Raw genomic sequence first — 26616 nt, 5'->3', positions numbered from 1 at the left:
CGGAGATATTTTACATTTATTTTTAAGTAAATTTTTTCCATTACTTTTTACTAGATTACCACCCCTAAGTCTTTTGTAAATCAAGTAATTAAAAAATCGTTGTTTCAATGTGTAAAAGAAACCCATGTCAGTAATTCATAGAAATTTTAGACTTATAGGTTCACCAGTACCTGAGATAATATTACTAGAAGAAGTAAAAAACAAACTTACGGGAAACGGAGAAGAAGATTAAAACATTCCTGATCCATAGTTAGTACCCTCTCCACAGTCTTCATAATCATCTTCAAGTCTTCTTTTGCCACCCCTCTGCAACTGTCTTGCTTTTTTCACCAATGTCTTGATTATATTGTCAGCATACCTTAGTCTGTACTGATCTAAAGTCAACATAGCACGTACTGTGCGGGAACCAACACGCAAACGCAACTTTTGAAGGGCCTGGCATTTAGTTATATTCCCAGGATTGAAGGTTGCCACAGCATCATACACACCAAAATGTAGTGTATTAATTCCGACAAACACTGTTTTTGGGAGACGATGCCATATCACACTATTCAAGCACTCGTTGGGGTTCTGCGTTTTCCCATGAAGACATTTCATCACAAGACTTCTGTCAGCCAGATCTCTGAAAATGGGCTTCATTTCTTCCATGATGGCTAATGGTAGGCTGGTGGTGAATGCGTTTCTCTCCAGTTGTTAGTCCCCTATTGTATTTACACCAGTTCTTTTCACCTTTGGGGCACAAACCATGTTCTGGATGCTCATCTGTGGATGCGGTGTGGAAATACAAAGCCCATATAGCTTTCCTCATTTCTTCAAGATTGGCAGTATTTTGCCTGATTGCAAGGCCATAGCAATTCTAAATGTGGTCTATTATGGAATCAGTTAATCTTCCTTTGCCATGCAAGGTTTTCCCATCATCTAGTTTTTTCCCTTTCATAAATGATTTTAACCTTCTCAGCCTGGCACACATTCTCTTCTGCACATGTCCTATACATCCAAGTTTGCTTATATTTACACTGTTCCCATATGGTTTGCTTTCCAAAACTTACTTGAATGCTTTAGAGTCACCATCTCCCAGATACTTGACATAGCGAACATTATACCATTCTGAAGAGCGATGAAAACTTTCTTTCACACCAGCAATCTCCATGCTACTAACATAATAACTAGCAACACAGTCATCACTATGTTCATTTTTCAGCCTGTCTATGCATCTACAGTATGTAGACATTATTGCAACATGAATAACCGTGCCAGTGTCAACACTAGTTGCTGTTACAACACCATTGTTGGAGGTGTGATCCCTTTTTTGCCATGTGCCATCAAAAGCTACTGTGAGGTCACGACTGCCATCATTTTCTTTCACTGCTTCTTCCACAGCTACCTGCATTGACTTCTGTGCTACATCTTCAACTGCAGATCCTACTACATAGTTGTAAGCATCAAACTTTGATGGTACACTTGAAAGATTTAGAACACCAAATAGCATATCACCAGCTGCTTTACCCTTACCAATTGCTCGCAGTCCATAAACTAACCTAATATTTACACTATAAAGTTCAGTTTTCTTTATCTATTATGTACAGTTACTGAAACAGAACTTACAGCTGTACTTATAAACACGCATAATAAACTAAACTGGGCAGCCAGGCCATCATGGGATCTTACTTTCAGAGAAACGTTTCCTTGACATTTTTTGCAGCACACACTGTTTTCAAGAGCTTCGCACAATATACTCGTATAAATGAGTTCAAAAACTTATTTCCCTTTATCAAGTAAATTATATTTCTCTTCCAAATCTCTTATTTTTTTATGAGAAGCACTGTTTTCATTTGGAGTAAGTTCGTTCGGCAAATCAGTAGTAAGTGGACTCATACACTCCTGGAAATTGAAATAAGAACACCGCGAATTCATTGTCCCAGGAAGGGGAAACTTTATTGACACATTCCTGGGGTCAGATACATCACATGATCACACTGACAGAACCACAGGAACATAGACACAGGCAACAGAGCATGCACAATGTCGGCACTAGTACAGTGTATATCCACCTTTCGCAGCAATGCAGGCTGCTATTCTCCCATGGAGACGATCGTAGAGATGCTGGATGTAGTCCTGTGGAACGGCTTGCCATGCCATTTCCACCTGGCGCCTCAGTTGGACCAGCGTTCGTGCTGGACGTGCAGACCGCGTGAGACGACGCTTCATCCAGTCCCAAACATGCTCAATGGGGGACAGATCCGGAGATCTTGCTGGCCAGGTTAGTTGACTTACACCTTCTAGAGCACGTTGGGTGGCACGGGATACATGCGGACGTGCATTGTCCTGTTGGAACAGCAAGTTCCCTTGCCGGTCTAGGAATGGTAGAACGATGGGTTCGATGACGGTTTGGATGTACCGTGCACTATTCAGTGTCCCCTCGACGATCACCAGTGGTGTACGGCCAGTGTAGGAGATCGCTCCCCACACCATGATGCCGGGTGTTGGCCCTGTGTGCCTCGGTCGTATGCAGTCCTGATTGTGGCGCTCACCTGCACGGCGTCAAACACGCATACGACCATCATTGGCACCAAGGCAGAAGCGACTCTCATCGCTGAAGACGACACGTCTCCATTCGTCCCTCCATTCACGCCTGTCGCGACACCACTGGAGGCGGGCTGCACGATGTTGGGGCGTGAGCGGAAGACGGCCTAACGGTGTGCGGGACCATAGCCCAGCTTCATGGAGACGGTTGCGAATGGTCCTCGCCGATACCCCAGGAGCAACAGTGTCCCTAATTTGCTGGGAAGTGGCGGTGCGGTCCCCTACGGCACTGCGTAGGATCCTACGGTCTTGGCGTGCATCCGTGCGTCGCTGCGGTCCGGTCCCAGGTCGACGGGCACGTGCACCTTCCGCCGACCACTGGCGACAACATCGATGTACTGTGGAGACCTCACGCCCCACGTGTTGAGCAATTCGGCGGTACGTCCACCCGGCCTCCCGCATGCCCACTATACGCCCTCGCTCAAAGTCCGTCAACTGCACATACGGTTCACGTCCACGCTGTCGCGGCATGCTACCAGTGTTAAAGACTGCGATGGAGCTCCGTATGCCACGGCAAACTGGCTGACACTGACGGCGGCGGTGCACAAATGCTGCGCAGCTAGCGCCATTCGACGGCCAACACCGCGGTTCCTGGTGTGTCCGCTGTGCCGTGCGTGTGATCATTGCTTGTACAGCCCTCTCGCAGTGTCCGGAGCAAGTATGGTGGGTCTGACACACCGGTGTCAATGTGTTCTTTTTTCCATTTTCAGGAGTGTATTTTCCAACAGTGATAATGAAGAAGTGCTTTGCTTTGCTAATGAATCATCATTTCTTTTATTTTGCCAGTTCACACGATTTTTAAACACCTTTGCTCTATCTCCAGGCATTTTCACTGCGAAAAATAAAGCAATAAATACGAAATAACTCGACAACAACAACTTTCATATAGCACATGGTTTACAAACAATCCTGTCGCAAAATCAAAGAGTAACTTGAGGAAACCAGAGGAAACATTTTTGGACAGATAATGTATAAAGAGTTCCTGGAAAGTGGGATATTTGAATTCATATCACATAAATGTACTGCCAAAAAGTTTATGGTCAGCCACGAGAGACGTGTGTAACTAAAGCGCAATGCCCGATCTTACAAATCTATAAAAATAAAATAGTTATAATTCTAGTAAAGCTATGTATGATACGTCATTTTAAAGAGGAAACTTGGCGTCTTAAGCCCTTTTTAATTCGAGCACTTCGTTCTTGGTCGTCCACTCTTATTATTCTCTCTTGGCTCCTGTACATATTGTACACACATCAAAAAAGTTTTGTATCACCCCGGTTCCCAGAACTCCTGCGGATAGACATTGACTGGATATTGTACCACAGATACAGTCCCTTTGACTGTTCAGAGCTGTCACTAAATCTGCCCAAAGATGTAAACAACCATGCATGAACAGTGCCTATTAAACGGAGGGGATACGATCAGTTCCAGTCATTCCACCAGGAAGGAGGTACACGGCTCGTGTTGTCTGTAGTTCAACCATGACTAGACGGTCAATACCGCGGTTCGATCGCGTCCGCGTAGTTACTTTGTGACAGGAAGGGCTCTCAACAAGGGAAGTGTCCAGGCGTCTCGGAGTGAACCAAAGCGATGTTGTTCGGACATGGAGATATAGAGAGACAGGAAATGTCGATGACATGCCTCGCTCAGGCCGCCCAAGGGCTACTATTACAGTGGATGACCGCCACCTGACAGCAACGCCACCATGTTGAATAATGCTTTTCGTACAGCCAAAGGACGTCGTGTTACGACTCAAACTGTGCGCAATAGGTTGCATGATGCGCAACTTCACTCCAGACGACCATGGCCAGGTCAATCTTTGCAATCACGACACCATTAAGCGCGGTACAGACGGAGCCCAGCATCATTCCGAATGGATCACTCAGGACTGGCATCACGTCCTCTTCACCGACGAGTGTCGCATATGCCTTCAACCAATCGTCGGAGACGTGTTTGGAGGCAACCCGGTCAGTTTGAACGCCTTAGACACACTGCCCAGTGAGTGCAGCCTGCTATTTTGGGATGGCATTATGTGGGGCCGACGTACGCCGCTGGTGGTCATGGAAGGCGTCGTAACGGCTGTACGATACGTAAATGTCATCCTCTGACCAATAGTGCAACCATACCGGCAGCGTATTGGAGAGGCATTCATCTTCATGGACGACAGTTCGCACCCCCATCGTGCACATCTCGTGAAAGAATTCCTTCAGGATAACGACATCACTCGACTAGTGGCCAGCATGTTCTCCAGACATGAACCCTGCCGAACATGCCTGGAATATATTGAAAAGGGCTGTTTATGGACGACCTGACCCACCGACCACTCGGAGGGATCTACGCGGAATCGCCGTTGAGGAGTGAGACAATCTGGACCAACAGTGCCTTGATGAACTTATGGATAGTATGCCACGACGAATACAGGCATGCATCAATACAAGAGGACGTGGTACTGGGTATTAGAGGTCCCGGTGTGTACAGCAATCTGGACCACCACTTCTGAGGGTCTAGCTGTATGGTGATACAATATGCAATGTGTGTTTTTCATGAGCAATAAAAAGGTCGGAAATGACGTTTATGTTGATCTCTATACGAAGTTTCTGTACAGGTTCCGAAACCCTCAGAACCGAGGTGATGCAAAACCCTTTTTATGATGTATGTATATTCCCAGTCTCTCCCTATAGCTTGCCCCTGTTTTTCTCAGAATTTCGAACATCTTGCACCATTTTACATTCTCGAACGCTTTTTCCAGGTCCCAAAATCCTATGAGGATGTCCTGATTTTTCTATAGTCTTGTTTCCATTACCAAACGGAACGTCAGAATTGCCTCTCTCTTGCCTTTACCTTTTCTAAAGCCAAACTGATCATCATCTAGCACATCCTCAATTTTCTTTTCCAATATTCTGTATGTTATATTTTTCAGCATCTTGGATGGATTAGGTGTTAAGTTGATTGTGCGATAATTCTTGCACCAGTCAGCTCTTGAAGTCGTCGGAATTGTGTGGATGATATTTTTCCGAAAGTCAGATGGTATGTCGCCAGACTCATTCTATCCACCAACGTGACTACTCGTTTTGTCGCCACATCCCTCAGTGAGTATAGAAATTCTAATGGAATATTATCAATCCTTTCTGCCTTGTTTAAGTCCTCCAGAGCTCTTTTAAATTCTAATACTGGATTCCCTATCTCTTCTAAATCGACACCTGTTTCTTCTTCTATCACATCAGAGAAATCTTCCCCTCATTCAAGCATTCAACGTCTTCTTTCCACCTATCCGATTTCTCCTCTGCATTTAACAGTGAAATTCCAGTTGCACTCTTAATGTTATCACCCTTGCTTTTAGTGTCACCAAAAGTTGTTTTGACTTTTCGGTAAGATGAGTCTGTCCTTCCGACAATCATTTCTTTTTTGATTCCTTCACATTTTTCATGGAGCCATTTCGTCTTAGCTTCCCTGCATTTCCTATTTAGTTCACTTCTAGTGACTTGTATTGCTGTATTCCTTGTATTTTTGTACTTCCTTCTTTCATCGATTAGCTGAAGTGTTTCTTCTGTTACCCATGGTTTCTTTTCAGAAACCTTCTTTGTGCCTTTTTTTTTTTCAACATCGGTGATGGCCCTTTTTAGAGTTGCCCATTCATCCTCAACTGGGTTGCCTATTGAGCTATTCCTTATGCTGTATCTCGTCATTCCTTAGTACTTCCGTATCCCACTTCTTTGGGTATTGATTCTTCGTGACTAATGTCTTAAACTTCAGCCTCTTGTGATTCTTGAACAGAGTACCCGCTATTACTAGATGAAATTTGTGACACAACTTAATTAGTCTTTCTCCTCTCTCATTCCTTGTCCCAAGCCCGTATTCTCCCATAATCTTATCTTCTACTGCTTCCCCTACAGCTACATTCAAGTGCCCCATGACTATCAGATTTTCATCTCCCTTTATGTACTGTATTACCGTTTGAGTATCCTAATATACTTTCTCTATCTCTTCATCTTCAGCTTACTGAACTATCGTTTTCGGTGCTGGTTAGCTGTCTATTCTGTTAAGAACAAGTCGGCCAGAGTGGCCGAGCGGTTCTAGGCGCTTCAGTCTGGAACCGCGCGACCGCTACGGTCGCAGGTTCGAATCCTACCTCGGGCATGGATGTGTGTGATGTCCTTAGGTTAGTTAGGTTTAAGTAGTTCTAAGTTCTAAGGGACTGATGACCTCAGATGTTAAGTCTCACAGTACTCACAGCCATTTGAACCATTTGTTAAGAACAACCTATCACTGAACTGGTCACAGCAATACACGCTTTGCGCTCTCTTCCTATTCATAACGAATTCTACTCCCATTATATCATCTTATCCTGCTGTTGATATTACTCTATACTTATTCGACCAGAAATCCTTGTTTTCTTTCCATTTCACCTCACTGACGCCTACTATATCTAGATCGAGTCTTTGCATTTCCCATTTCAGATTTTCTAGCTTTCCTACTACGTTCACGCTTTTGAAATTCCACGCCCCGACGTTCTCCTTTCGTTCGTTATTCGAGATTTCTCTCAAGGTCACCTCCCCATTGGCAGTTCCCTCCAGGAGATCAGAATGGATGGCTATTCCGGAATCTTTTACCAATGGAGAGATCATCATGACACTTTTTCTGTTAGTTACAGGCCCCATGTCCTGTGGATACACATTAGCCAGGACTTCTCCCATCTATCCACTGGAGAGCACATGACGACCTGTGTGGTAGTGACCACTTCCCCAACTTTCTGTCACTGCCCCGACGTCCCGACGTCATGCCCACGGACGAATACTCAGATGAGCTTTAAACAAGGCAGAGTGGGTAGCCTGTTTTGGTTGAGCAGCTCACTTCAACGATAATTTCTGCGGCGGGAAACGCGATCCCTCGTTCTCTAGGGTGCCCCTGCGAGAGACAGTCCCTTGGTGGTCACCGGAAGTCGCTGAGACAATTAAAGAGCGTCGGCGAGATCTATAGCGACATAAGCGGCACCCTTTCCCAGAACACCTAATAGCCTTTAAGTGGCTCCGTGCCCGCGTTCACCTGTTGATAAAACGACGGAAACAAGAGTGTTGGGAGAGGTACATGTCGACCATTGGGTGCCATACGTGACCTTCCCAAGTCTGGATGAAGATCAGACGTCTTTTTGGGTACAGACCCCAACAGGTGTCCCTGGCGTTAACATCAATGGCGTGCTCTCTACCGACTCAAACGCGATTACCTAGCAGTTTGCTGAGCACTATGCTCGAGCCTCTGCGTCGGAGAACTACCCCCCCCCCCCCCCCCCTCCCCCAGGCTTTCGCGCCCTCAAACGGCGGATGGAAAGGGAAGTCCTCTCGTTCACTACACGCCACAGTGAACCCTATAACGCCCCTTATACAGAGTGGGAACTCCTCAGCGTCCTTGCACATTTCCCAGACACAGCTCCTGGGCCGGACTGGATCCACAGTCAGATGATTAAACATCTCTTGTCTTCTTGTCTGTCTACAAGCGATATCTCCTCGTCATCTTCAACCGGATTTGGTGCGATGGCGTCTTTCGATCGCAATGGAGGGAGAGCACCATCACTCCGGTGCTAAAATCCGGTAAAAATTCGCTTGATGTGGATAGCTATTGGCCTATCAGCCTCACCAACGTTCTCTGCAAGCTGCTGGAACGTATGGTGTGTTGGCGGTTGGGGTGAGTCCTGGAGTCTCGTGACCTACTGGCTCCATGTCAGGGCACCTTCCACCAGGGTCGCTCTATCACTGATAAGCTTGTGTCCCTCGAGTCTGCCATTGGAACAGCCTTTTCCAGACGCCAACACCTGGTTGCCGTCTTTATTGACTTACATAAAACATACGACACAACATGGCGATATCATCTACTTGCCACAATCTATGAGTGGGGTCTCTGGGACCCGCTCCCGACTTTTATGCAAAACTTCCTGTCGCTCCGTACTTTCCGTGTCCTCCCATAGTTCCCCCTGTATTCAGGAGAATGGCGTTCCGCAGGGCTCCGTATTGAGTGTCTCTCTATTTTTAGTGTATATTAACAGTCTGGCAGCAGCTGTAGGGCCGTTGGTCTCACCTTCTCCGTATGCGGATGACATCTGCATTTCGTATTGCTCCTCCAGTACTGGTGTTCCTGAGCGGCACCTACAGGGAGCTCTAGCTCACGGCTTCCAGTTTTCTGCCGTGAAGTCGTGTGTCATGCACTTCTGTCGGCGTCGTACCGTTCATCCGGAACCTGAACTTAATGACGATCCACTCACTGTTGTGGAGACGTATTGATTCTTAGGACTGGTTTTCGATGCCCGATTGACTTGGCTACCTCATCTTCACCAGCTCAAATGGGAGTGCTGGCAGCACCTCAATGCTCTCTGCTGCCTGAGCATCACCAACTGGGGTGCAGATCGCTCTACGCTTCTGCAGCTCTAGAGAGCCCTTGCTCAACTCCGCCTGGGCTATGGGAGTCTGGTTTACGGTTTGGCGGCGCCCTCAGCGTTGCGTTTACTTGTCCCAGTGCACCACTGTGGCGTTCGCCTAGCGATGGGAGCTTTTAGAATGAGTTCAATGACCAGCATCCTGGTAGAGGCTGGAGTCCCTCCATTGCGGATCCGACGTGCACAACTGCTAGCCAGTTACATTGCACACATTCAAAGTTCTCCTGAGCTTCTGAATTACCATCTCCTTTTCCCACCCACGGCAGTTCATCTCCGACATCGGCAGCCCAAGTCAGGGTTCGTGACTGCGGTTTGCGTGCAATCCCTTCTCTCCGAACTGGAGTCCTTCCCTTTACCACCTCTACTTGAGGTCCATTCATGTACACGTCTATGGTGTACACCTCAGACGAAGCTTTGTCTGGGCCTTTTTCATGGCCCTAAGGACTCTGTTAACCCCGCCACTCTCCGCTGTCACTTCCTCTCGATTCTTGACGTTTTCTGGGGCTCTCAAGCTATTCACAACGATGGATCGATGGCTGACGGTAATGTTGACTTCGCCTATGGCCTCAGAGGCCATATTGAACAGCATCCCTTGCGTGCTGGTTGCAGTGTGTTCACTGCAGAGCGTATGGCCGTATCTCGCCATCCTTTGATGGCGAACATCCAGGAGTCCATCTCTGCCCTGGAACTGTTCTGTCGTTCATTGGTGTTTGTGTGGGCCCCAGGACACGTCAAAATTCCAGGCCACGAACTTGCTGACAGGCTGGCCAAACAGGCTACGCGGAAACCACTCCTGGCGATGGCATCCTTTAAACTGACCTGCTTTCTGTCTTACGCTGCAAGGTTTTTCGGCTTTGAGAGACAGAGAGTGGCATAACAGTATTCACTACAAACTACGTGTCATTCAGGAGACTACGAATGTGTGGAAGTCTCCATTGTGGGATTCTTGGAGGGAATCAGTTGTCCTTTGTAGGCTCCACATTGGTCATATGTGACTCACACATGGTTACCTCCTCCATCGCGAGGATCCACCTCAGTGTTGCTGTGGCTCCCAAATGCCAGTTGTCCACCTCTTTCTGGACTGCCCACTTTTAGCCACTCTGCTTCGGACTTTCAACTTTCCCAGCACCCTGCCTTCGGTGCTGGGTAATAGTGCCTCAACAGCAGCTTTAGTTTTATGTCTTATTCGTGAGGGTGGGTTTTATCATTTGATCTGAGTTTTAGCGCATGTCCTTTCTCCCTCTGTGTCCTCCATCCTAGGGCTTTTAGGGTGGAGGATTCAGTGTGTTGGAGACTGGCTGGCTTCTCCTTTTTTAACCTCTTGGTCAGCCACCCATGGTATTCTGCTTTCTTGTTTTTAATCTCCCCTCCTCTTCTCTCTGTTTCTTGCGTCCCTCTGTGGTTTTCTTGTTCTGTTTTGCCCATTGTAATGTTTGTCGTACTTTTGTCGTTCTTCCTTTCTCGTGTTATTGTGCCGTATGTCGTCTTTATTTACTTCTTTCCCTTGAGTAATTGTTCTAATGGGAACAAGGGACCGATGACCTCGAAGTTTGGTCCCCCCCCCCCCCCCCCCCCCACACACACACACTTTTAAACCAACCTACCAACCAAATCGACAGCCATGAATGTCTTTTTTCACGACTCCAAAAATATGTTAATGGCATGGGGAGAGATTGGAACAGTATGAAGGATGTGTAAGGGTTTCCCAGCGAAACTTCTCCAGTGTATTCGAAGTATAATAATCAGTGCCTCCTGTAGCCTTTCATCAGGGCGTCTATGGACACGTTGGCGTCTATCTGACCTCCAAAAATGTAAGCTGTATTCTTCACTGAACATCACAGTATGGCACTCAATGTTCCAGTTGACGCTGGCTCTACATCGTGCAAGTCTCTGGTGCGTGTGGTATGGTGTCAGCGGTAAACAACCTATGAAACGCAAGATTTCAGTTCTGCTTGCAGTAATCTGTTCCCGAATGTGACATCCTGCGTGTAATCTCTGCCTGTATTTCAGCTGAGAGCATCAGTCTATTCCTCAGAGCCAGTCGAACAATTCTTCTATCATCTCAAGGTATAGTTGTTCTCCAAGGATCTATTCTTACTGTTCTTGATGTAATGTTTCATCACCACTCACCCTGAAGGTATCGCACTACAGTCAACTGTCTGTGCTATCTGTGTACAGTATTTGTTAGTCCCATGCCCACCATGCCAATGATTCGAACTATCTGAAAGTCGAAACGATGGCGATGAGCTACACGTGCATGCTGTGTTGCGATCTTAACTGAAAGAATTACAATAATGTTATGGACGCACAATAGCCAGCATATACCTACACCATTTTTCATCTGTAGAAATGGCTTTCTTCTGCGCTGAGAGCGAGTTCGCATAAGGAGGAAGTTTTGATCATATACCCCACAGGCATGTAAACACCAAAGCATCAAACAAATGGCTCTAAGCACTATGGGACTTAACATCTGAGGTCATCAGTCCCCTCAACTTAGAACTACTTAAACCTAACCGACCTTCGGACATTACACACACCCATGCCCGAGGTAGGATTCGAACCTGCTACCGTGGCAGCCGCGCGGTTCCGGACTGAAGCGCCTAGAACCGCTCGGCAACAGCGTCCGGCACCAAAGAATCAGATTAGCAGGTTTTGCTCAAGGTACTCATCATGTAACGCTTTCCAATCACATCAGCGCATTTGTATAATTGTAAAGAAGGGTATCATTGGCGTTGGAGATCGCTGCCGCGATAGCAGTCAGTCCGCCGTTCTATAGCTACGTTGCTGGCTTACCGAGTGGGTCGGCTCTGCCCGTAGAAGCGGTGCTCCAGCTCGAGACAGAGGCCGCGCAGCCGGGCGCACAGCGACGCCATGAAGCCAGCCTCCACCCACGCCACGTTGGCCTCCGTTTCCGCCCCCACGTATAGCAGCACCGGGCCCCCCGCCTCGTGGTGTGCCGTGTTCCGGAAGAACCGCTGCAAGCAGATGCCTCGATTATTCCGCGATAGCAGTGCATTATACTCTCTGTACATCAAACCATCACGAAAATTTTTGGGAAAGCTACCCAAGCGTCAGGTAAGTCACTACTAGTAACCTGAACTGTATGGCGCTATGTACCTTGTAAAAGCGACCGTCGGGATTTACTACTTAAATACCCTTCCCAACCAGAAGCAATGACATTTAGCATGTCGGACTTCCACCGCCGTGTTACAAATAAGTTTCATAAATATACGTAACGGTGATGCAGGGTGTTAGAAAAAGGGCTCCCTAGTTTTAAGTATAGATTTAATGGAGAAATTAATGAAAAATTACATCAGTGAGTACATATAATGAAAGAGAATTCCTTCAAGTTTTGTTTTAATGTTAGTAGACTCAACGAGGAATCCATCTGTTGCCCTGCACACGTCGAGACGATATTCCATTTTTCGCCACGTATTCACCAACATTTCGGGTGTAACTGTACCAACCGCCGCCACGATCTTTTCCCGTAAATCATTGATTTCTCCGATCTTTCCGCTGTGCACAACATTTTTTATGTGGCCCCAAGAGGAAACGTCCAGTGGGTTTAAGTCTGGGCTTCGTGGTGGCCAAGGTATTGGGCCAGCCCTGCCTATCTACCTTCCTGGAAAGCGAGTGTCAAGAGCCGCATGCACATGGTTACTGTAATGAGGTGGGGCACTCCTAATTGTACACTACGTCTGGCCAATGACTTCTTCGGGCTACGAACACACGAAACACGGATCTCTTCAACATCATCTTCAGAAGTTCTCGGTCTACCTGGTTATTTTTCTTTTAAAACACTACCGGTTTCCTTGAAAGACGTTAGCCAATGGCGGATAATGTTTGCTGTAGGTTGTTCACCACCATATTGACGTCAAAAATTACGTTGCACTGTTATAACTGACTGAATTTTCAGAAGCCAAATAACACATTGCTCTTTCTGTTGCGTAGTAGACATTGTTGCTGAGTTGCTCTGCACTGCATTGCACTCATGCCTGGACTAAACTGAGGAAACAGAGGAAAAAAACAGCATTGGTGCCGTCTCAAGGTCAAGCAGTCCTGTCAACTGCGGGGGAGCCAAACTTGGAGAGTTGAATCAAAAACCACAAACAAGAATAGTATATGTCACCTTGTACATATTCTAGGACACATTAAAACTAGGGAGTTCTTTTTCAAACACCGTGTATTTTACTCCTATGTGCTCAACATTGAAACTGAAGTAAGAAAAGTAAGATTTTTGTTCATACAACGACTGGAGGATAGAAATAGGTATAGTCAATGATTTAGTACCGTGCAGCACTATGTTTACATGTTAATAGTATGTTATTGTAATTAGAAAACATTCGTGTTCCCATTCATACTAACAACGGTATTAATAATGCACCAAATAACATTATAATTAATGTCCAATGATGTTGTACAGGTAACAGTATTCTGTAATGATATCCTATTTGTGAAATGTTATCCGAAGAATTCGTGAAGGGAAATAAAATGAACGTTAGTGCAAAATAACGTTACTTATCCAAATTTGTCTTTCCATTTGCAACTAATCACTCACAGCGTGCTGTTAAAATAGGTTTAAAGTGATTTAAAAACGCAGCCTCGTCGAAATCATTTTTTAATTGCCTAAATATTGGTTTTCGTCGCATTTCTTTGTGTGTTTATTATACACTCCTGGAAATGGAAAAAAGAACACATTGATACCGTTGTGTCAGACCCACCATACTTGCTCCGGATACTGCGAGAGGGCTGTACAAGCAATGATCACACGCACGGCACAGCGGACACACCAGGAACCGCGGTGTTGGCCGTCGAATGGCGCTAGCTGCGCAGCATTTGTGCACCGCCGCCGTCAGTGTCAGCCAGTTTGCCGTGGCATACGGAGCTCCATCGCAGTCTTTAACACTGGTAGCATGCCGCGACAGCGTGGACGTGAACCGTATGTGCAGTTGACGGACTTTGAGCGAGGGCGTATAGTGGGAATGCGGGAGGCCGAGTGGACGTACCGCCGAATTGCTCAACACGTGGGGCGTGAGGTCTCCACAGTACATCGATGTTGTCGCCAGTGGTCGGCGGAAGGTGCACGTGCCCGTCGACCTGGGACCGGACCGCAGCGACACACGGATGCACGCCAAGACCGTAGGATCCTACGCAGTGCCGTAGGGGACCGCACCGCCACTTCCCAGCAAATTAGGGACACTGTTGCTCCTGGGGTATCGGCGAGGACCATTCGCAACCGTCTCCATGAAGCTGGGCTACGGTCCCGCACACCGTTAGGCCGTCTTCCGCTCACGCCCCAACATCGTGCAGCCCGCCTCCAGTGGTGTCGCGACAGGCGTGAGTGGAGGGACGAATGGAGACGTGTCGTCTTCAGCGATGAGAGTCGCTTCTGCCTTGGTGCCAATGATGGTCGTATGCGTGTTTGGCGCCGTGCAGGTGAGCGTCACAATCAGGACTGCATACGACCGAGGCACACAGGGCCAACACCCGGCATCATGGTGTGGGGAGCGATCTCCTACACTGGCCGTACACCACTGGTGATCGTCGAGGGGACACTGAATAGTGCACGGTACATCCAAACCGTCATCGAACCCATCGTTCTACCATTCCTAGACCGGCAAGGGAACGTGCTGTTCCAACAGGACAATGCACGTCCGCATGTATCCCGTGCCACCCAACGTGCTCTAGAAGGTGTAAGTCAACTACCCTGGCCAGCAAGATCTCCGGATCTGTCCCCCATTGAGCATGTTTGGGACTGGATGAAGCGTCGTCTCACGCGGTCTGCACGTCCAGCACGAACGCTGGTCCAACTGAGGCGCCAGGTGGAAATGGCATGGCAAGCCGTTCCACAGGACTACATCCAGCATCTCTACGATCGTCTCCATGGGAGAATAGCAGCCTGCATTGCTGCGAAAGGTGGATGTACACTGTACTAGTGCCGACATTGTGCATGCTCTGTTGCTTGTGTCTATGTGCCTCTGGTTCTGTCAGTGTGATCATGTGATGTATCTGACCCCAGGAATGTGTCAATAAAGTTTCCCCTTCCTGGGACAATGAATTCACGGTGTTCTTATTTCAATTTCCAGGAGTGTAAGTTGCTCGTTATGACGGTATGCCGCTTCAAGGCAACAGCGCATTGAAGATTCAGGAAGAAATCATCGAGAAACTGCACTTTACTAAGACTTTCTTGAGCAAACGCATTATTCAAATGAATGTCATAAATTTGCGGCAGGCTGGTATCGTTTCTGTCTCCCTTTGAGTCTCGGTAGTGATTTTACGTTTAGTAATCCATGGCGATAAACCTCTTCTTGCGACAGCTCAATACACGTGACATGTCAAGCCACACGTTTTCTACGAACATTGCAAGCATACATCGCTATATCCAAAGCACAGGCAGTCATTCACTGTCAGCAACAGACTGTTACTGCTTGACTTTTCTTAACAAGAAATAACGTCTTTGTCCTATTCGGTGCAGTTTCCTTTCAAACATTAGAAAAATGTTCACAGCAAGACTTTAAGAAATAACATCATAAACTTTATTCATACACCGATCAACTGAAGTATTCCTTCTGTTACCGATGGTTTCTTCACAGTTTCTTTCTTTGCACCTATGTTTTTCCTTCCAACTTCTGTGATTGCTCTTTTTAGAGATGTCCATTCCTCTTCAACTGTACTGCCTACTGAGCTATTCCTTATTGTTGTATCTCCTTATTCCTTACTACTTCCGTATCCCACTTCTTTGCGTATTTTTCTTCCTGATTAATGTCTTAAACCTCAGCCTACTCTCCATCACTACTGTATTGTGACCGGAGACTATATCTGATTCTGGGTACGCCTTACACTGCAGTATCTGATTTCGAAATCTCTGTCTGTTCATGATGCAATCTAACTAAAACCTTCCCGTGTCACCCGGCCTTTTCCTAGTGTACTTCGTCCTCTTGTGATTACTGAACAGAGTATTTGCTATTAGTAGCTGCAATTTATCAAAGAACTCAATTAATCTTGCTCCTCTCTCATTTCTTGTCGTAAGTCCATATTCTCCTGTAATCTTTTCTTCTACTGCTTCCCCTACAACTTCATTGTAGTCCCCCACGCCCATTAGATTTTCATCTTCTCTTACGTACTGTATTACCGTTTTAGTATCCTCATATACTTTCTCTGCTTCATGTTCAGCTTGCGACTTCGGCATGCATACTTGAACTATCTTTTTCGGTGTTGGTTTGCTGTCGATTCTGATGCGAACAACCTATCACTGAACTGTTCACAGTAACACACTCTCTGCCTGCCTTCTTATTCATAACGAATACTACCCGTTGTACCATTTTCTACTGCTGTTGATATTACCCTAAACGCATCTGACCAGAAATCCTTGTCTTCTTTCCATTTCACTTCACTGACACCTACCATATCTAGATCAAGACCTTGCATTTCCCTTTTCAGATGTTCAAGCTTGTGACATTCCACGCCCTGATTCGTATAACATTACCTTTTCGTTGATTATTCAATTTTTTTCTCATGGTCACATCCGCTTCGGCAGTCCCCTCCCAGAGATCCGAATGGGGGCTATTGCTGAATCTTTTGCCAATGGAGAGATCATCATGACACTTTTTCACTTATAGGCCATATGTCCTGTGGATACAGATTGCGTCTCTTTAATGCAGTGATTTCCATTGCCTTCTGCGTCCTCATGCCGTTGATCATAGCTGATTCTTCCAACGACAGCGGCAGTTTCCCATCCCAGGTATAAGAGAGTGCCCTGAACCTTGACCAATCCTCCCCCACCAATTCCGATTATTAATCAGAATTTAAGAAGTGGCGCGTTTCGAACCGGGACCGAGGTCGTTTCGGTCACTGATCAAAGACGCTACCCCTAGACCATGGGTGCCTTCGTTATATGAAGGAAGAATTTATTCTTGTAACAGGTGCGTGCTCTAAAGTGGTACTGTAGTCTTGTGCAGTCAGTTACTTGCGTTTGTGACCAGAACCAAGCAAACAATCGTTAATCAAGTAATGATGATTGAAACTATTTGCCCGACTACCACATGGTGCATGATGCAGACGACAGGAGCCTGCAACCATGCATAATTGAGGGCATTTGTGCAGTAACCCGATACATTCACGTTTCAGCGAAAAAAAGATTTTACTACCACTTCATAGTTTGGAGGCTGATCTATCGTACTGTACAAGAATGAGATCTGTGCATGGGACCGGTTCAGAATAGGAAATAGACTTGTGGACGTTAAGAGTTCAGGGCAACAACCGTACATTTCCAGAGCTTGCCTTGTCATTCCACTAAACAATACTCAGATTATGGTATGTTAAATACGTGCAAGAAGTTCACTGTGTTCGACGTTGCATGAGATCTATTTTTAAACATCTCATCCCGTCTAAAAAAGCTCTGTAGCTTCAACATTACGAGTGCTGATAATGAGAAGAAACTTCTTTGAGTACTCTACTGAATAGAATGCGTATAGTGACGGAAAAAAAACTCAGCTACAAGAAGACGTTGTGCGACATAAACGGAAGTTGACAGTCGTGTTTATACATCTGGAAGATGATGTTTATTCAGATTTCGCGCCCGTCGCATAAGATTGGCACAAGTAGCGCCACTATGAGGATGAAAGTCAGGTTTGCTTTAAATACACGCCGTAATGACAGTTAGCGTTAGTTATCTCTGAGATTCTAAGTGGTGAGTTGATGTTAATGAAGAATGCCTTTAAAGTGACAAAGACGCCGTTATAAAGAATTCACTGGTTTCGAGCAAGATAGACTGCCAAAACCCAAAGTGTGCAGCCAATTGATAAATGTGAAAAAATGTGATAATGTTGTCAAACATAGACTGCCATACCTCAATAAGAGGCAGTGTTTGAAACTGAAGAAACTGAAATCCTTTTGAGTGTTTAATGTGTTTAAATTTGTGTCGGAAATGAACTGCCGTAAAACTCAAAGTGGGCAGTCAAACGTCTGATGTATAGTGTATATACAGTGTTGAAATGTTTGTTAACACGGACTACCAGATGCTATTGAAAGCAGGAAAATTATTTGATTATTATATTGGTTAGTGTTGTATGCGTTTTGATGTGGTTATCAAAGAAGGACTGTCTGTTTCAAATAAGGGCAACGAGCAAAGAATGCTAGGTTCAATTTAAATATTTTTGTATGATTATGCAAATATCAAAGAATGGACTGCTATTATTAGGAGCAGCATTGAAAGTTTCTTGCTTACTAACTTTAAAATTATGCACGAACAGTGTTAAAAAGTCTTGTGATATTGTATATGTACTTACAGTTTTTGAATGCTTCGAACATGATACTCGATAGTCTTGGCAATACAGAAAAAGTTTTGATTGCTACTCAACTTATTGTTTCACAAAATAAGAGTCAATTATGATAGGTGTAAAGAAATGAATATTGAAACTTATGTCTTGTTTTGGTAATAATGTGTTTTTTAGTGTGTTTTGTGATGTGTTTTTTTTTCATGCCCAACTCTGGTTGGATTGATCATTTCTTTCATTGCTTGACACCATTTAGGTGCTATTGGTGTTTCATTGATGTATCCCTAACAGAAAACATCAATGAACCATGGGGCATATGTAATACCTATTTTCGACCTATTTTGTATCTGTATCGATATTTCTATGTCAATTTGTAGTGTTGCTTATGTAGAGTGTTGTTTCTGTCTTGGAAATTCTTGGAGTAAGTATACATATTTCAGTTATGTGAATTTTTGAACGATGTTGTCTAATCTGTGCTCGTGGATTTAACTAACTACTGGAATGATTGTTATATACTGTACTGTAAATGAATTGGTCCATAGTTAGGGAACGTAGTGTTGAATGTAAAAGATGAGGGGAAACCCCGCAGCTACGGAAGTAGCCTGGCGGAGTGGAAAAAGTGTTGTTGGTGAGAAAGTGGCTACTCGTCCATTGTGATGGGTAAGGAGTCCGAGCTGAGCAGTACCGCGGTTAACATCTTGCTAGCAGTAGCGGATCATTGTGGCTCATATTCTTAACGTTTGAGGTCAGAGAAGCTTAAGAGCAGTATTTATGGGATTTGGATGATGCATTTGGTGATACTATTATCATGGCATGGTTTTGGTCTTTTAAAAATATAATTCTGATGCCGAGAAGGTAGAGGCGCCTTGCCACGGTTCGCACGGCTCTTCCCGTCGGAGGTTCGAGTCCTCCCTCTGGCAGGGGTGTGTGTGTTGTCTTTAACGTAAGTTATTTAACTTAGATTAAGTAGTGTGTAAGCCTAGGGGCCCATGACTTCAGCAGTTTGGTCCAACCAATACGAGCTTACCACCAAGTAACCAAGTCATGACTGCATCGCCGCCACGTTAACAGCCACTGCAAATTACCGCCACCAGTACCACCAGCCTTCCACTAAATTGTTTTTATTTGGCACCCTGTAAATGGACCAGGTATATGTGAAATTTGGTTGATTTTAATAAAAATTGTGGTGTTGCTAAAAACTCTATCTTACCCGCGTGATTATCCCAAGTCACAAATATAGACAGGAATGCTATCCTAGTGAATTTAATTCCGAGTGTCCTAATTTTGTTATAGAAAGCCTTATTAGGCAACTATAAAAATAGTTGTGATTGCTTTCTAATGTGTAAAGTTATAGTGTTTAAAGTTCAGTTTTATAGTTTGAAAAGCACTCCATTCACAGTGCATTTTTAAATCAATCTGCGGTCATTTTCTTAAATAATTTGCCTTACTTGAAAAGCTGCCTGAAAATAGTAAAGTTGATCTGAAGTGAAAAAGATTATTAGTGGTTGCATTTATGCGTTTTGATCAGAACCGCAAAGTTTTATCGGTGTTCATTTGATGACAAAGTATTAGAACTTGAAGGTAATGTTGTGTTGACATTAGCAAAGCCAACTATATTTTGAGTAGGTTAAAAGACTGCTAATCAAAGCACATTTGTCATTTAAAAAGTTATAGTTTGTGGTGCTTTTCTTAATTAATAATTATTAATGAGAATACTTACCATTTATCATAAATGCTTGGGTAATTTTGTTAATGATCATGGTTCTTCAAGTTTAACACCCCTCGCGTACTAGGCTAGTTAGTTAATGAAACGCCAGCCTTGCGGTTCTAGGCGCTACAGTCTGGAACCGAGCGACCGCTACGGTCGCAGGTTCGAATCCTGCCTTGGGCATGGATGTGTGTGATGTCCTTAGGTTAGTTAGGTTTAATTAGTTCTAAGTTCTAGGCGACTGATGACCTCAGAAGTTAAGTCGCGTAGTGCTCAGAGCCATTTGAACCATTTTTAGTTAGTGAAACTAAACAAAGGCTCCTTCAGAGCCAATGTAGTTGGTTAGAATTCTGTTTAATTGCTTCAAAACGAGTTTAAGAAAGAAATATTTACTATATTAGCTATTCTAATGCAAGTTGGTTAATGCACAGACATAGAGACCCTATACTAATCAGTGATGTTAAAGGATATGATCATTAAAAGACCCTCGCTTTAAATCAGAATCATTGTATTCTCTTCCCTGTTTAATATTGCTACTAGTTTCAGATGTGTTGGTGATAGGTTCTATAAACTGTTACATCTAGTTCATTTAAGGTATGTGTTGTTGAGAGGCTTATGTTACTGTTTGCTATATCATTGGTTCAAATGGCTCTGAGAACTATGGGACTTAACATCTGAGGTTATTAGTCCCCTAGAACTTAGAACTAGTTAAACCTAACTAACCTAAGGACATCACACACAGACATGCCCGGGGCAGGATTCGAACCTGCGACCGTAGCGGTCGCGAGGTTCCAGACTGAAGCGCGCTATATCATTGGCCATTTATTTGTCTGGCCTTAAAGTTAGTAATACATTTATCTGCAAGGTTAGGTTACTGTGTTGTAGTGTGAACAGAGTTCAGTGTGTGTGTGTAAAGCAAGGTTAGGTTAACCTTAGTACTGCCTTCTGCTTTTTAGATTGCTTGACACAAGAAGGCCTCATTAGACTTGCGACGATATTAACACGTAATGTTACAAATTGCTTTTGTGCTTGGAGAACGTCTGCTCCTGACCCACCTGTTTACTGTTGGTTATACTCTGCTGGAGTTTTTCGGAATTCTGATTCGCTTTAGGCTGAGAAGTGGATGCGCTTGCAGATTGTGAGGTATGTTTACCCTGAATGAGAAATTAATTGATCTTTGTCATCAGTAGTGGCCTGTCTATCGGAGTTCATACTTCACAGTTATGTAGTGATAAGTTAGAAATGCAATGAGAGTTAAGTAATGTAATACCCGTTATACGATGAATATCTGCACTAAATTTGAAAAATATCGGAATGATGCTTCATGGTGTAACACTTTCAACGTCCATCAGTGTATATTTGATGTGTGTTTCACTTTCCTAGTGAATGCAGCTGCAAAGCTATCCATAGCATTTGAAAATGGTTACAATGTCCATAAATCGTCAGAAAAAAGGTTGAAGTTATTATTTCAGTTGAAATATGGGCAAAAATATAAGCCTAGTAATAGTATGGGCATTAAAACATGTAGCACAAATTATTATATCAAGGAATCGAATGAAAGATGTAGTCAGTGAAAGAGTTTCTTAGGTACCTTTCGACTGGACCGCTAGATTAGAGCTCATTGTTTGTTCCTATCGGCTTGTAAGGCAGGTTTCCACTAATAAGTGTACTGAATATATCCAAGAGATGAAATTCCTACTGAGCGGCACATAAAACGTATAATTCTTGGAGATTCTGGAAAATATATACTTAGGCACTGATACCTTACAGTACAGATGGACTAAGGACTCAGGGGTGAAAAAAATTCTGTCTCTACCGGGCATCTGATAAAGATATTAATTTTCAGCAGTGCATAGCAGGTGGAATCGTAGCGATACCCAATTAACTATTTAAGTTAAACAAAGAGATACTTCCAAGAAATCGTATTAATGATCTGTTGAATTATTGTCAAGCATTCTTTTAAACTGAGTAATAGCCTCATAAATCCAAACTGGTATGTATGTACACCAGAAAAAAAGACACCCTTGCAAACATCACTTAGATATGGTGTAACATCACCTGTAGTCTTCATAAAGGTCTCCGTTCGTCAAGGAAAAGACTGTAAAAGTTTATTCACGAATGCCACATCCAGTTGAAGCTACTTGCTGATTATTGGATCCCACAGACCTACCAAATCGCATGGATGTTGACTGTTTCAAACAGTACAAGACATTTTCTATGGGATTACCATAAAGCCAATCGTGATGCGACAGAATGCCTGAGCGTTCGCTAAACCATGAACATATGTGTGAAGTCATGTGAACACAGCTCTTGTCATCTTCCAAGATAGCGTCTTCATCATGAAGATGTGGAAGAAAGGGCCACATCTGGTCACCAAGAATGACGAAATAACACTCCTGGTTCATGTTCACGGTAACCTGAAAGAGTGGATTTCAAGTCATACGAAAAATACCGCCAAACCGTCAGAGATGTACCTCCAGCCCAAACTACACCCTCCACACACTCTGGGTTAAGCGCCCCATTGGCCAGCACAAAGTTGCTCCCTCCTCCTGCACGCCTTGCGATCACTGCCTCTCCTCCCCTCCTCATTCTCAACAGATTGTCACACACACATCGTCTCTGAAAGCCAGTCACGCCCTCCCTTCCCAGAAAAAGATATCTCGTACACACACTCACTACACTACACCATCCTCAGATTGGCGATTCCTCTCGATTCCCACTTCAGACAAAAAGCGAAATAAGTAACTAAAAAAGTAGTTTATTTTATTTTTACATTCATCGTTACATTATTGAACATAACTAATACCGCATTCCACCAAGGTAAATTTTAATTAAATGCAAAATTAAACATACTGTATCATTCAGAATAACAATATTAAATGCCAGTCAAAAGTTGTCAATTTTTTACAAAGTTCCTTGAGTCACCTTCAAAGTACTCTCTATTGCATGTGATGCACTTTTACTACTGTTTGAAGCATGTCTGGACTTCTTCAACTTTGATATCGCCAGTGCTCTTTCTGAAGCTGTTTTTACTGCTTCCACATCATTGCAACGCTTCCTTTTACAGTTTTTTTCATTTGTGGGAATAGAAAAAAGTCAGAATGGGTAAGAGGTTGGGGATACGGCGGGTGGGGTACGACAGACCATCCCTGAAATGACAAAATAGTGGGTCACTCATAATGCTGCATGTGCGGGGGTGTTTTCGTGATGAATGAACCAGTCACCTGATCCCCAAAGTTCCGGATATTTCCTCCACACATACCCTCGCAGATGCCTTAATAATTCCAAATAAAATTGCTACCAGGAGATATAAATTCCCAATGCACAATTTCACGAACGCCAGAAAAGACAATGTCTTCGTCTTTGCATTCGACAACACTTGCCTTGCCTTTTTTTTGGTCTGGGAGAGTTGGGAGTTGTCCATTGATTTGTCACTTGCTTGGTTTCTGGGCCATACCCGTAACATCAACTCTCATCACCTGTAATGATTTTGTTCAAAAATTTTGGATCGCTTTCAGTCGCTGTTTTCAAGTCCTGGCGCACATTCATATGCATGGCTTTTTTCCTCCTGTGTGAGAAGGCGTGGAACAAATTTAGCGGCAACATGCCGCATGTGCAAATCCTGACACAAAATCCGCTGGCACGAGCTCCAACTCATTCCTGTCTGTACTGAAATTTGGTCGGTCGTGAAACGACGATCCTCATTGACTTTTTGGCGGATTTTCTCGATATTTCCTGGTTTTGCGATGTTGCAGGGCGTTCAGAACGATGTTGTTGTTCAACACTCATCTCACCATTTCTAAAGAGCCCATAACAGTCGAAAACTTTTGTGTGGCTCATAGTATTTCCATGGAAAGCCTCTTGAAGCATTTGGTGTGTCTCCGTTGCCGATTTTCAAAGTAGGAAACAAAATTTCACAAACACTCTTTGTTCTTTTAAAGTTGCCAGAACGACTTCGCAAGCGGAACACATTGGCCCACACGCTGATGCCATCTGCACATTTGAAACCAGGACGCGTAATCTAACGCGGTCTGTGCCATACAACAAGACAACAAATGGTTCAAATGGCTCTGAGCACAGTGGGACTTAACATCTGAGGTCATCAGTCCCCTAGAACTAGAACTACTTAAACCTAACTAACCTAAGGACATCACACACATCCGTGCCCGAGGCAGGATTCGAACCTGCAACCGTAGCGGTCGCGCGGTTCCAGACTGAAGCGCCTAGAATCGCTCGGCCACACGGGCCGGCAACAATACAACAAAATATTCGTTGAGATGAGTTGCGTTTACTGTTTACTGGAATGTGCCACCAACAGAAAAGCGAGGTTTCACCTGTTTTAGTATAAAGTATGTGATTTTTATTACAATGCTTTTTTCATGCTGTTGAAATATCAGTAGTTAATATTATTCTTACCATGTCACTGTAATACACGGGCTAAGAGTACCGTCTGGCAGCTAATTACACACGGATGGCTCCATGCGATCAGGTTGTATTTCGGCTCATGGAATGTTTCATAGCAGCCGTCCCGCACTGCAGACGTATAACTCATTCAGTAATGGTGTCGCATGGTCACAATGTTACTCGCGGCTCGAACATCGGTTCCTCCGGTAACGTTTAACAGGGACGGACTGCCGAGTACAGAGCAGTATCTCTGAACGAGCAGTGGCACCGTACCAACGCGATCTTGACTGTAGTCTCTGAGGTGACAAAAGTCGTGGGACAGCAACATGCACACATACAGATGGCGGTAGTATCGTGTCCACAAGGTATAAAATGGCAGTGTACTGGCGGATCTGCCATTTGCACTCAGGTGATTCATCTGAAGAGGTTTCCGGCTTAATTATACTACTTCACGACGAGAATTAACGGTCTTTGAACGCGGAATGGTAGTTGCAGCTAGACGCATGGGGCATTCCATTTCAGAAATCGTCAGAGAATTCAATATTCTGAGATCAGATCAACAGTGTCAAGAGTGTGCCGAAAGTACCAAATTCCAGGCATTACCTCTCTCACCACGAACAGCGCAGTGGCAGACGGCTTTCACTTAACGATCGAGAGCAGCGGCGTTTGCGTACAGTTGTCAGTGCTAACAAACAAGGAACACTGCGTGAAATAACCGCAGAAATCAATGTGGGAGGTGCGACAAAGTTATCTTTTAGGACAGGGCGCCGAAATTTGGCGATAATGGGTTATGGCAGCAGACGACCGACGCGAGTGCCTTTGCTAACAGCACCATATCCCCTGTAACGCCACTCCTGCGTTCGTGACCGTACCGGTTGGACCCTAGACGTGACCGTATCGGTTGGATCTCAGACGATTGAAAACCGCGGACTGGTCAGATGAGTCCCGATTTCACTTGGTAAGAGCTGATGGTAGGGTTAGAGTGTCGCGCAGTCCCATGAAGCCACGAACCCAAGTAGTGAAAAAAAAGCACTGTGCAAGCTGGTGATGACTTCATAGTGGTGTGGGCTCTGTTTAAACGGAATGCACTGGTTCTTTGGAGACCATTTACAGCCATTCATGGACCTCACGCTCCCAAGCAACGATGCAGTTTTTATGAATGACAATGCGCCATGTCACAGGGCCACAGTTGTCGCCGTTGGTTTGATTATTCTAGACAATTCGAGGAAATGATATGGCAACCCAAACTACCCGGCATGAATCCTATTGAACATTTATGGGCCATAAGCGAACGATCAGTTCATGCGCAAAATGCTGCACCGGCAACTCTTTCGCTATTATGGACGGCTATAGAGGCAGCATGTCGCAATATTTCTGCAGAGGATTTCCAGCGAATTGTTGAGTCCATGCCACGTCGAGTTCCTACACTATGCCGGACAGGAGGTAGTCCGACACGTTATTAGAAGGTATCCCACGACTTTTGTCGCCTCAGTGTGTAGCAGAGTCAAGTACAGAAATCATACAGTCGACTTTATGTGTAGCTACGCGTGATTGTCAACAACGATTAAAAAAACAAATGTTTGTGGGGATGCAAGATTAACGAGGTTGAGCAGTGCGATATACGTGGTAAACATTATGTTTGTAAACGACAGTCAGAAACCTGAGAATACACATGTAAGCAAAGAAATCGAACAATTAATTTACCAATTTGCAACTGCCGTCGTACTCGGGGAACTGATTGACAATACTATGTTGCTGCGCGGGGTGGCCGCGCGGTCTTGGGTGCCTTGTCACGGTCCGCGCGGCACCTCCTGTCGGAGGTTCGATCCTCCCTTAGGCATGGGTGTGTGTGTTGTCCTTAGCGTAGGTTAGTTTAAGTTAGATTTAGCAGTGCGTAAGCTTAGGAACTGATGACCTGAGCAGTTTGCTCCCATAAGATCTTACCACAAAATTCCAAAAATATTGTTATTTGTTGAAGAACGCCTGGATACATCGTTTACAATCCTAACACTTGAACAAAGCAGTTCTCAAAATGATTTCCTCAACCACATAAAACCTTTACAAAATATTGATACACCAGACTGTTTCGTTGATTTCGGTGTATTTCATAGCCTACATGAAACACGAAAGTTTTTACGTGTTAATCGTAATTAACAGTTTAGCGCATTTACACTTAAGATACTTTCTTCCAATGTTTCCTTTCCTCCGGTTACGATTTTTCATGA

Source organism: Schistocerca americana, chromosome 4, assembly GCF_021461395.2.
Source record: "Schistocerca americana isolate TAMUIC-IGC-003095 chromosome 4, iqSchAmer2.1, whole genome shotgun sequence".
NCBI lineage: Eukaryota > Metazoa > Arthropoda > Insecta > Orthoptera > Acrididae > Schistocerca > Schistocerca americana.
This window is presented reverse-complemented; position numbering follows the sequence as displayed.